Below are 13,545 nucleotides of genomic sequence, written 5' to 3'. Positions count from 1 at the left end.
CAGAGGTATTGATTGCACCTTGATCTCCACTAACTAATCCCAAATTATTTCCAAGACTAAGGCTTGAATTTAAAATTTCCCTTGATGCATAGGCCACTTGTAAGCGGGACTCTATTTTTTTCACTTGGATTATTATAGTATCTATATCTCTTAAAGGGACACTACTCAATTGCACTTGGATATTAAAGTCCAATCCATGCAAGAATTATTGCAATTGGATAGCAAGTGGAATAGGAATAGAGGCTTGCAACTTGCGAAAGACCTCTTTCATCTTCTTGGTATATGCTTGAGCATTTTCATGGGACTATTGATGTGTCACATTTGGAATACATAACCAACATTGTCCACCTCTTTCATGGGAAATTTACCTTCAAAAGGCTACAGAGAATAGATTGATTATGGTTATGGTACCTGCTTCTAAGCTGTGATACCACATTACAACCTATTGTAATTTCTACAAGAACGGTTTTGCCACCTTTAGGATTCCCCCTACCCATCCTCGATGGGTTAGCTGAGGAGGATGTAGAGCTCCATATTAGTGAATTCTAAAAACTCATGTTTAATTGTCGAATGTAGAATGAGGGACATCTAATGATGTTCTTTAACATGACCCAATTTATTCAATTACATAAAAAATATTAAAACCTCAAAACTTGAGATGTGATTTAATGTGGAAATGGAGATTTTGTTGGGTTTTGAGGGTTTGATGTTGTTTGCAAGGAAAAATAATTGATATATTGATGGACCACAATTCATAATTATTATTAAATTATAAAGTTAGGAAAAATCAGTAACTTATGTTCAAATAAATGAAAAACCCATGAAAAATAGTATTTTTGAAGGAAAAAAATAGAGAAAATTTGTTTAATGTATTGAAAATTATAAAAAATTAAGAGTGTGTACATGGATGCATAGTGAGGATAGGATGTGTGGATTTGCCTTTGCCTATCTCCATTTAAGTGTAAAAAGTACATATTTATTGCTTATTCATATGAAAAAAATGACTAAATCATTTTATACCTATGCCCAAAAGAAAAATCTAAGTGATAGGGAAAACAAGGTTAAAAATGAAAGACATTGTGAATATTTGTGGAGAAAGGGAGCTCTAGGGATAAGGTCAAATTATCCACATTCTTAATGATCTGGTATGTGCCATAAAACTGTGTGCTAACTTGTTGTTAGATCCATTCTTGAGAGTAGAATATTGTGACTTGGGAACCTTCAAAAGTAATAACTCTTCTTTTTGAAACTCCATAGGTTGTTTCTTCTCATCAACATAAATCTTCATTTGGTCTTAGGCTTTCTTGAAATTCACCTCACATTGTTGAAATAAAACCTTTTCTAATCAACATAAAGCTTTATTTTGTCCAAAGGCTTTCGTAAGATTCATCTCACACTATTGAATTAGGGCCTTCATGCGATCCAATAATTAATAATTACACTAAATCCTACATATTTGATGCTTCATATTTCAAAAAATAGAGTTGCTAACATTATCACACAATCGCTGACGCTCCCCTTTGCACTTCCTTGCTTCATTCTTTGCATCTTGTCATGATTCAGAAACCATTTTCCTTATCCTCTCAGTCTATATGAATAGCAATTATAGCAAGAGAGAAAGAGGAGAGAGAAAAACTAGATTTTAATATTTTCATTCAGTGCATTATTTCTCTTGCTTGTCACAATGAAATGGAGTGAAATTTTACAAAAAGCCATGGACAAGCCTAAATGCTTGTTATTCAACCAATCAAAAAACTCCCAAATCCTCTCATGAAATGATGCGTCTGAAAATTGCACCCCTTCTCTCCAAAATCATGATATTTTAGTCATTTTAATATTCTTAAGCTTATCTACTCAAAAAATAGGTCCATTCCTTTGTGTTTGCACTATTGGCAAGTGGTTTATTAAAATTGAGGCCCAACTAGGCTCAAAATTGAAAGATGAAAACATGGGTGCATTTTTGGCATAAAAAACTATTGTGATGGTCTCATTAACGTTATTTTTGGCTTCTAAATCAAGTAACTACTTTATAGTGCCAAACCTTGTGGCTATTAAATAGGGAGTCAAACAGACTCTAATCGATGAACAGACTCTTGAGTTGGATATTTGATGTCAATATCCACCTAGAAAAGCTCCAAATCCTTTATCAAGAGTTACATAAAAGATGTCAGGGATCGCATGTTGGGGGAAACTTACTTGAGTTTCTATGTCAAATACATATCATACACACAAGAGGAAGCTCACTTAAGAACACAAAACAAGAGATACAAGTCAAAACTTTTTTTGCTGGTTTTTTTATTCTTCTTTCACACATAATACAATGTACATAAAGTATAGGTAAGATACAACATAAAGAAAAGTAACCTATTAAGTCAAATAATGGACAAGTGACAATACTAATTTACTGGCACTATAACTATTCTAGCTATAAGTAGGTGCAACAAACTTAAATATAATAAGTGATAGGTCGCTGGCCATGTAAGGATCATAATGACCAGGGATGTGCTAAGTATAGACATATGGATCCATCTAGCTATGTAGTTTGTCATCAATGTTTGCACGTGTTGAGTTTGCCATCTCAACACTTCCCCTTAAGCTCAGTTGTTGTATCTCTCCAACTCTAAGTAAGCTTTGAAACTTTTAAAGCTTCTCTAGCCCCAATTCCTTTGTGAAAATGTTAGCTATTTCATCCTATGCGTTGATATATATCAAGTCAATCTCTCTTGCAAGTACAATCTCTCTCAAAAAGTGGTAATGTACCTCAATGTGTTTTGCCTTAACATGGAACATTGGGTTTCTAGCTAGTTGTATGCTACCCATATTGTTACACCGAATCACAACTAGACCGTCTCTCTGCACATCTAAATCACCCAATAACTTTTCCAATCATACCACCTCACATGCCTCTATATTCAACCTTTGTACTGCTCGATAAAGAAATTGAAAGTTACTTTTTGCCGCTCCACATAACTACCAAGGGGAAACATGAATTCTACAATAGATCTTCTGCCAGACATGCTACTGGCTCAATTTTCATCTATGTATCAAAACACATGTATATTCTTACTTGCCTCGTAAAAAATTCCATAATGCAAAGTAAACTTCACATACCTCAATATACATCTAACTACATCCAAGTGAAACTTTCTAGATATCTGCATAAACTGACTAACAGGGCCAATAAAATAGCTCAAGTTTGGCCTTGGTGATAGTCATATAAATCAAGCTTCTTACTATTCTCATAAAAAAATTAGGGTCCTACATCTCATCCCCAACATCAGTACTCAACTTCACATTTTGCCCCAATGGAACTGAAATAGGCTTACATGCTGTCACACCATACTTGGATAATAGCCAAGCCATATTGCCTTTGGGACATTCATATACTACCATCACATATGATTATCTTAATACCATTAAAGTTCCTCAACTCACCTAGATCCTTCTTCTCAAACGTCTTCGTCAAAAAGTCATTTACTTGAGCAATCCTACTATCACTGTCACCTATAATAATTGAGTGATTCACATAGATGACTGTGATGACCAAACTTCCATCCCCCTTTCTCACAAAAAGTGAGTGAGCAAAATTAAAAATATAAAAGCCAATATTGATAAGACACTCTCTAAACTTGTTAGATCATGGTCTCAGTGCCTATTTTAGCCCATAGAGTGCCTTCTTTAACCTATACACATATGTGGGATGCTGTGAATTCTCACAACCTACTGGCTACTCCATATATACCTCTTCTTGTAATTCATCAAGGAAGAAGGTATTATTGAAATCCATTGGCTACAAACTCCAACCTTTGACTAATACCAAAGCAATCACACATCTAATGATTGCCATCCTAGCAACTAGCTCATGAGAGAGACCAACTCATTAAACTCTGAAAATGGCTTTTGTACATATACAGAAGTGGCAAATGTTTTTCAATCTTTCTCATTGTTAAGGCCACCCAAAGTAGATGAAACCAAATCATTATCATCAGGCATGCATCAAAGTGCTGCACAAAGTATCTGCAATGCTCCTCACCTTCAAAACATACTCATTGATAGACAATTTTTCTTATTTTAAAGTATTTAACTCTTGCTTGAGTTGAATCTTTTGTGTCCTTGTATTTATTAAAACCATATTCTCAAAAATAGCCTAAGCTGCATGTGAAGGTTTTGCATTTTTTATATGCTTGAGTATAGTACTATCAATGAGTATTGATAACCAATACATCATATTTTATTATTTACATTCCATTCTTTTCATGCCTTTAATTTATTTCTAGTCATAGGGCTACTCAACTCTAGCTCCTTTTATTCACCTCAGACAAAATCATAAAGGATTTTTTCAATAAGGAAGCTTATCACACGAAGCTTCCATGATGGGTGGTTATTCTTATTTAGCTTCTCAATGATGGGGTTTCCACTGTTCTCTATCATTATCATAAAAATGATACAAAATAGTAAGCAATCTTTCACAACAAGTGTACAATAATACACCAACTAGCCTTTTTCATTGGAGTGCTCAACTAGGACATATAACTTGCAACTTGTTTGTAGATAAAACTTATGTTTGCATCTTGGAAAATACCTTGGAACTTACAAATTTGAATTTGTAACATGTACATCCCCTTTTGATCAATAAAACCAAAATTGTAGTATACCTTGAAATTGTTGTTTGTAACCTTATGGCTCTAAAATGGACTCCAAAATGGACGTAGATGTTTGAATATATAGTACTTTTCTCATACATCAAATCTCACACTAATTTGAAGTTTTCACTCTAACATACTTTCGATGCCTCCATAAGCACTATCCAAGAAAAAGAGAGAAAGAATGGGAGAGCTTCTTACTTGTTGCTTGCTTACTCAAATACTTCTTCTCTTTTACTTTGGCCTTCAAAACCAGCCTCTTTTAGTAGTAGTGCTTTGATACCATGTCAAAAATCATGTGGTTAGGGGACTTGCTTGAGTTGTTGTGCCAAAAACACACCATACACACAAGAGAAAGCTCACTCAAGAACACAAGAAGATAAATGGAGGCTAAAACATTTTCTTTTTGGTTTCTTCTTCTTCTTCTTCCACACACAATACAATGTACAAAAATTTAAGTTTCCTACTAAGTCAAACAACATTATATAACTCACAATACTAATCGACTAGCACTATAACTATGCCAGTTGTAGGTAGGTGCAATAAACTAAATATAATAAGTGATAAGTTTGTAGCCGTGTGAGGATCATGATGACCATCGACGTGCTAAGTGTAGACATATGGACATCTAGCCAAGTGATCCATCATGAAAGTTTACACATGTTGAGCTTGCCATCTCAGCATCCTCAATATGTGATCGACACCTTTTTTGTCAAAATTGTCACTTTTACAGTTTTAGAATAACTTTTGTGCTTTAAATTTAGTCTTAAAATCAGCTCTGATTGGTGACCATCAAATGGGGTGACTCAACCCATTGAATCCATAGACTAATATGTACACACACAAAACATAAAGGGCATCAAGTTCCTTCAAATACAATACACAATAGAGCTCTCATCCTATCCCCTGACAAGAAAAAAGGCATAAATTCCACAAGGGATAGGTCAAGCATAATCTTAAGAAAAGTGGAAGAGCAGTTCTGACTTGCCGACCTAACCTAAGACAATTGGACTATGAACTCCTACTAGGTGAGTGCTCCTATAGTATGTCTCATTTATGGATTTTTAAAAGTTATCTTAGCCTCTATTCTTGATCATTTGATACTCGGATGTGGAAAAAGGAGGGAGCTAAGTGTACTGTGATCCAAGAAGAACATGGCATCGGTCAATCTCGGTATCCAAGAATCTAGTAACTTCTCATAAGGAAACACAAATTTTCTTTTTATTTTCACTCACTTTTATTTTTCTCTAACCATCCTTATTTTATTTTCAAAAATATGCCATCCCCAAGAAGACAAGGCCTCAACCTTGGGTCTGAGCCTTGGTCTAAGCCCTGGGTTGACTCGTGTCCCTAGGAACCTACTAGGCCTTTTGAAGGTGATGAACATCATCTCTTTGAATTTTTTTCTTCTTTATTTTTTCTTACTATAGGGTTTAGGAAACCTTTTTACAAATTTTAATATTATATATATTTCATACATTTTTATTATTTTTCTCTTTTATTTATCAAACTTTTCTAACTATCTCACAACTAACATGGATTTCTAGTAACGGCTCCCACAATTTGAGTGATATTGTTAGTGCCTTGAGCATTTGCCATAGTTGCATCTTAGGTATTCAATGATGTATACAACCTGTAAGTATCTAACTCATTTTCCTACAATTCATTACCAGTTTCTTACTATTCAAGACAGTTTTTTGCAATTCAAGACGGTTTTCTTGAAAACTTGCTTACTGTAAACTATATTCCAACAATGAAAAAACACAGTCAACCAAGCATAAACCAAGCTCAATATAGTTCAAAACACTCTATGGTAGTGGCAAAACATCCCAGCAACAAACTATATCCATAAAAGTATCAATGTTTGTAATGTATGCAAGTAGCAGTACCAAATACAACCAACCCACTACTATAACTAGTAGTATTTTATTTGTTAAAATAAGAGTATTAAGATCTCAAAATATCCCCAAAACATCTCATTCAGTTGCCACTCTATGCAGGAGTTGATACATGTCTAATTGGTTGGAATATATTGCATGTATGCTAAGTGAAGATGATAGGTATCCTTTCAGCAAACAATAACCAATCAATACCTTGGTATAACCAGCAACAAATCAGTCCAAAATTTGGACTTTCAGCACTCACAATATCCCAAAAATCATCTACCACTCAAGTGGTATGATCCAAGCATTTGTGAGTAGCTAATAAGCATCACAGATACTTCAACCTTGTAGGTATATTGTTTCCAAATTCAGGACAACAACTAGTTCACTATTTCTAGCATGCAAATAATCTCCAAAACTAAGCATTTAACACTCCAATATCATGCTCAAATTCATGATAAAAAGGGCATATACATTGTTAGGATGAAAGCCAACAGTGCCCTGGAATCACCTACTATTTACTGCAGTAAATAGCCAGTCTGGATAGGTCTGTGCTGAATATCTTAAAATTTGTGAGGAATTTGAAAAACCTTTCTTCTGCAAAGTTGTAGACCATGTCAAAACAATCATCAACAATGAGCTGTTTCTCCAAAAACCATTTTTGTAGCAAGATATAGCTTCTGTAAAAAAAAAAAGGGCTGTAGGCACAATCTTCTTTGATGACGTTTTCTTTAGATATGATGTTTTGATGTCAAATGGCCACTGCCAAGCCTTCAGACTTTAGGTGTTCAAGCTGATACCAGGTTAGAAGAGAGGAAGAGAAACAGAATGGAGCAGAAGATGAGCCTCTACTCATTTTTGTTGTTCTTCCATTATTCTTCCATCATACTAACTGAAAGAGACTTACACACATAGGTTTGACTAACCAAGACTAAGTGTGGTTAAGTCATTGACTACACCAACTTATTGAATGTCACACACGTGTACAGTTGTATCTAGCTAATATCACGGTCACACACATAAAGATAGATTGACTGAAGAGTAACGGGATCTCGATATTCTAATAATTTGTACCCACATTAAAAGGATGTGTATCATTTGTGTCCTTAGTAAATGCACCATGTTTATTCATCATCAAAGTATTAGCGGCTCACATGTGTGCATTATCATATAAAGCATGCATATCTTGTGTATCCTTGGACAATATAGATTATGCATTCTCAAATAATATAGCATCTCCATTCTCAAATAATATAAATCTTGTATTCTTAGACAATAATAAATTGTGGTAAAAGTGTGGAGAGAACACATTGATCGCATCAATCAAAACATCAAAGAATATATTTGCATCTTTAGCACCCTAAGCATCATCCAATGAAGCAATTAAAAAAATCCCCAAGTTCGTCATGCTCAATCTCTACACTATTTACTCTGAATCTAGCCTATGATATTCTTTTTTATGAGCATACTTGAAGTTTTCCTAGGTTTTTTGACTCACTATGTGACATAAAAGCATTCAAGACATATGATTTCAACATATATGTTCAATATGTAGACCATATTTCATCATAGTCTAGATATATATTGACCATATTTCATCATAATGAAGGTAGCTAGCATCTTGTATTTCTGCACATCAATAATTTTGTGTCTAGACAACAAACAATGATTTAATGTATCAAGATCTAACCTTTGAATAGTCTCCTAGACAAATAACCCATAAACTTTCAAGCTGCCCTATTCTAGAGTGAAATCAGCATGTCAAATCCCTTTAATTTTCTACATTAGTATTTATGAAATCATAATATATGTAGATATCAAAACTATTGAGATGTAGAGAGAGAAGATATTTAGAGACATGAGAGGGAGAGAAGATACACACCATGTACACTCCCAAAGACTATTTCATATTGATCACAATCTATATATATAATATTGTTTAGATGTAGAGAGAGAAGTTATTTAGAGACGTGAGAGTGAGAGAAGCATGTACAGTCCCAAATACTATTTCATATTGATCACAATGTACATATATATAGGTGAGACCTAGTCTAGAAAGAGTTAGCTATATATAGCTCCAACACCCCTACTCAAACAAAGGTCTCTAGCTACGGATGAAAAAAACCCTTGGGGAGCACAAGGGAGAAACCCAAGCTCCTATATACAAGTGTAAAAACATGAGGAAGAAGGATTATTGTGACCATGTAAAGTAAACTTGTAAATGTGAAGTGAAACTAAATATGTATGTACAAAGATGACCAACACTAAGGCGTATGTGCATGTGTGAAGTATATGGTGCCTACAAGGACTATGTACAGTGACACTACAATGTCATAGTATATTAATTCCCAAAGATTGAAGTTGAGACAACTCTAAGTTTCAAGCATGAGAGGGAGAGAAGAGACACACCATGTACACTCCCAAAGACTATTTTATATTGATCACAATCTACATATATAACAGGTGAGCTATATATAGCTCCAACAAAAACAATTCATGATTCTTCTTTAAACAAGCTTTTATGAGCATAAAACTATAGCTAAAAGTGAATTATAGCAATGTTGCCCTTTTTTTGTGAGTATACAAGAGTGAATCCCTTCTTGCATTAAGTCATAACTAGGCCAACCTTCCCTCTTAAATCTATGTTGTATATATACATATTCTAGCCCTACTTTTTAAGATAGAAAACTTATGCTTTTAGCATTTCTTACTTTGCTTTTCACTTTTCCCGTCTTCATTTTTGTGTAGCCCAAAGCCTAGTAGTAACCTATTTTGTCTGTGATTTTGTCATACCCACTGTAAATAGGGTCACCTAGTACTTAAAATAAAGCAATAAAACTCACTTGACAAGATAGCTCATGTAAAATTCTAAAATTTTCTCTATAATAGTCATAAACGTTACCTTGTTAATATACATATCACTTCTTAATATTTTGAGGCTTGGACGACTTGTATCAATCAAGATAAGTCCTTGCATATATTTAGATCCATTCAAAGATCTCATTAAGCAATTTCAAATCAATATTTTATATTGAGACTATTTTAGAGACAAGTTCTCATCCTAGAAAACCTTATAAAGACTCCCTACCATATGTCCATATTACTTATCACTACAAGAAGATAGAAAAAATATTGTCTTGCATGACGTATATCATTGAATCCTTTGTGTAAGTGGTCTTTCTTATGGTTTCCCTTCACTTAATATGTAGCCACATGACATTCATGCTATTAGACCATGTAAGGTTGAAGGTCTATTGTAGGAGTAAGAGACAAAAGGGTGTAGGGAGATTAAGAGATGGAACAAGTTTAAAGAAATAGGACTTAGAACTTAATGGAGATTGATAGAGGTGAAGCCAAGTGACTTCATTTCATATAGCTTAGCTATGAAAATAATCTCCAATACATTTGATAGATCTTATAGATATGCCCAAGACAAAGGCACATGCAAAAATTTGGGATGATAGTCCAACACAAATTGAGACTATGCCTCAGTATACATACTACTATATGAATAATATCTATTGAACATAATCCAAAAGCTCTAGCTTAAAATATCATGCATATATCAATCTGTTGATGGAAAATGATAGGTGGCATCATCATAGACAAGACACAATAATAGAACAAGACACATGAATAGGAATGCGTAAATCCATGTAAATACCCTCTCTAAGAGCCTTCAAAAGCACATTAGAAGTGTAATTAGAGCTTTATTACAGTTGAAAAACATTGTATAGATGCTACCCCAAATCCAAGAGAAACTCTATCTTTGTTGCCCATACTATGTATACCAAAGGTAGAGATCAAGAATCAAGAGGAAAAACTCAAGAGAAGCCTAGTTTGAGCATCAGATCTCCATTTCTAGCTTATTGTCCTACTGTTGACTATGTTATTTACAACCAAAAAAAATCCACATGAAGAGAATAAAACCATAATCTTTGATGATTAAGGAATGCTCTTATGATGCTCAAGACTAAGAATCAAGTGAGAGATCACCTAACAAACCTTGTAAGAGATGAAGATATTTAAGGAGAGCTTGATGGTTTGTCGTTCCCTATTTTTCCCTACTCAAAATAGTCCCAATACTCTCCTCTCTCCCCTTCAATGCATGAACATCTAGTTCAGTTACTTTCTTTGTCTCTTTTCCTCACCTTTTCCTTGTGTCCCCTCCCAATTAGCATGCCATCACCTTCATATTTGTGGCCACATTGTATAGTAGCCACCCAATCAATACCATTGGTACCCTAAATATAAGTTGAATGGTCTTCTTGATCTCAAGCTTCATTTTCCACCACATAGCCCAAAAAACAAGTCACTTTAGACTAGTAATCACTACTTAAAGCCACATTGTTATTATCTCCCAAGACTCCACTTGACTAAGTCATATTATCATAACAATGAGTAGGTTAGAGAAGTCCACTAACTAAGAATTCTAATACTTACCATTTTGTAGACAAAGCATGAACTCTTCCATAAGATAGAGGATATCACACTTTCATACTCTATGTCAAAAATCCTATGATATCCTCCCCCTCCAAACATGCACATCCTTTAGAGGTGCCACATAAGTAACTCACCATGATCAATAACCCAACTACCTATCATCTTCATGTTGCAAGTCCAACTACTTCCACCCAAATCATAAGGCATCATGAGTCTAGACAACTCATCTTGCATATATCCCTCAACATCCATCCTTGGCAATGATAGCTCCTGTAACATTCCAATCCTTGTAAATCCACCAAGTATCCCAAGTTCATTAGTCAACTCATCTTTGGCTGCATCTTCAATCTGTGTCACTTCTTCTTCCTTATCTTTGTCAATCTGCTCATATTTTAATAGGCTCATAGATCTCTTATGCATTTATTTTCTTACATATCTTGATCGTCTTTCCTTTTCTGGGTACCTGCATGTCATCCCTATGCAACTCTGGTGAAGCATACGTCACATAAAGTAGATTGCATTCATCAAGCTCAGTCCATCATTCTCTTCTTGACCAAACTGTCCTACATGACCACCCTGTAGAAAACTACTTATATCTTCCAAACCATAACTTAATGTAGTGCTACTCATGATCTGTAATTTTCTAAAGAAAGAAGGAGAAAAATTTGAAGGTATCAACTTCTAAAGCTTTTATGCAGTCTATAAGTGTTCTTTACAGCATATATTCTTGGCCAGACATAGCCTCTTTCAACCCTGTAACTTCTTCATATGAATGAGGATGTCAACCAAAATTTGTAGGGGCCTTTCCCATGTATCCAAGGCCATTTTGAATGCATCTCTCACCATTAATTTTCTTATTATTAAAACAATTTTTAACATATTCAAATCTACCTTGCCTATCCACACTGCAGTCTCTTACATCCATTTTGTTTGCTCGGGTCTCCAAACCTACACATCTTTTGGCATATATCAAAGTATTAGTATTTAGCGAATTCAAAGTCTTCCTCACCCATATCCATGGCATGCTCTTCTTTTTCTTCCACACTCTCATGGCCAATACCTGTATCCAACTCATCCAATTTATATGCTATAGACTTTCTTTGCTTAAGGAGCTTGATTCATTTACTAGGTATAGAAATGCACAATGCTATCCCATCCAATTCAACAATTGAATAGGCAGCATTATCAAATACCTGCCTTACTACACATATGGACCAAACCATTACTTAGATATTTCTCAAATGAAACTATGCTAATTTTCTAAGTTGTTGTCATAAATCAACACTTAAATTCATTTGTGGCTCTTGGCTAGAGTCTATGTCTCTTATGAAACCATTTTTTATTCTTAATCATGGATTCCTTTAACTTCTCCACTACTATCCTAATGTCTTTTGGCCTTCTTTCCAGGTTCCTTATGTGTAAAACCAGCAACTCCTCTCTATTCAACCCCTCTTCCCAAGGGATCACACTCCATATAACAACCATATCTTACATTGGCATAATGGGCTTCTAACCATACATCAATTCAGATGGCATATATCTTGTAATAGCAATATGCGTTTTTCTATCAATCCACAAAGCATATGGGAGTAGCCGTGGCCACTCTTTCATATTTCCTTCACATGACTTGGCCAACGCCCTAATGATTGATGAATGTCCACGTTCACTATTGTCATTGACTTCTAGATTATATGTTGTCCAACTTTATCCCCAAGCAAGAGAAGAACTCTTGTGCTTCATCTGTATCCAGCTCACCTCTATTTGCTGTAATTTTTCCAACACACATATACCAATAGGGCTCATAATGACAAGCATAGGGCTCATTATGGCAGATGTGGTACCCCATGCTTGCGTGTAAAGATTTGATAATGACAATGAGGATCATAGGCCTTTCATTCAAATAATTCTCCTTCTTCAAGACTGGTGCAAAATTGAGTAACTTCTTTAGCTTTGGAATAGCCTTTGTATGTTGTCTTTCCCAATGAAACCTTTCCCCCTTTCTTAATAACAAATAAAAGCTTTTAGCCACATGCAAAAAATGTGGTATCCATATCAAATAGAAGATGCATATACCCAAAGGCCTATTGAATTTTGATATATTGAAGCATACCTTTTGATATATTGAAGCATATCTCTTGCATCCTACTAATCCCATCAACCTTAACTAGTGAAAGATTTTGACCTAGTGAAGGCTTTTGACCATAGGGCCACACATATGCCCTACAATTAGCACCTCCTCAACACAAAACATAGATTTTGCACACAAGAGAGTGTGATAAAATTTCTCTAATTGAGTCAAATTCTTCTTGCAAAGTCAATTATGTGGTTAGCAACAAACATCCTACAATTCCTGTCATCTAGCTTCTCATTCTTTCCTTACACTTCATAGTCCTTAATAGGGACATTGTTAAAGGCATCATGAGCTATGGGATATAGTCTCTCAAGACCTGATGCATCGTATTCATCATGTGGGCAACTAAGTTACTCACCTCCTATGGAAGGGTACACATGTGCACCAATCCAAGTAGTGTTTTCATAATAGGTGATTTCTTTGCTCTCTAATGCAAGATAAAGTT

This window comes from Lygodium microphyllum, chromosome 1 (assembly GCF_053477565.2).
Source record: "Lygodium microphyllum isolate KBCC chromosome 1, Lygodium_microphyllum_v1.1.10, whole genome shotgun sequence".
NCBI lineage: Eukaryota > Viridiplantae > Streptophyta > Polypodiopsida > Schizaeales > Lygodiaceae > Lygodium > Lygodium microphyllum.
Note: the sequence above shows the minus strand (reverse complement) of the source record.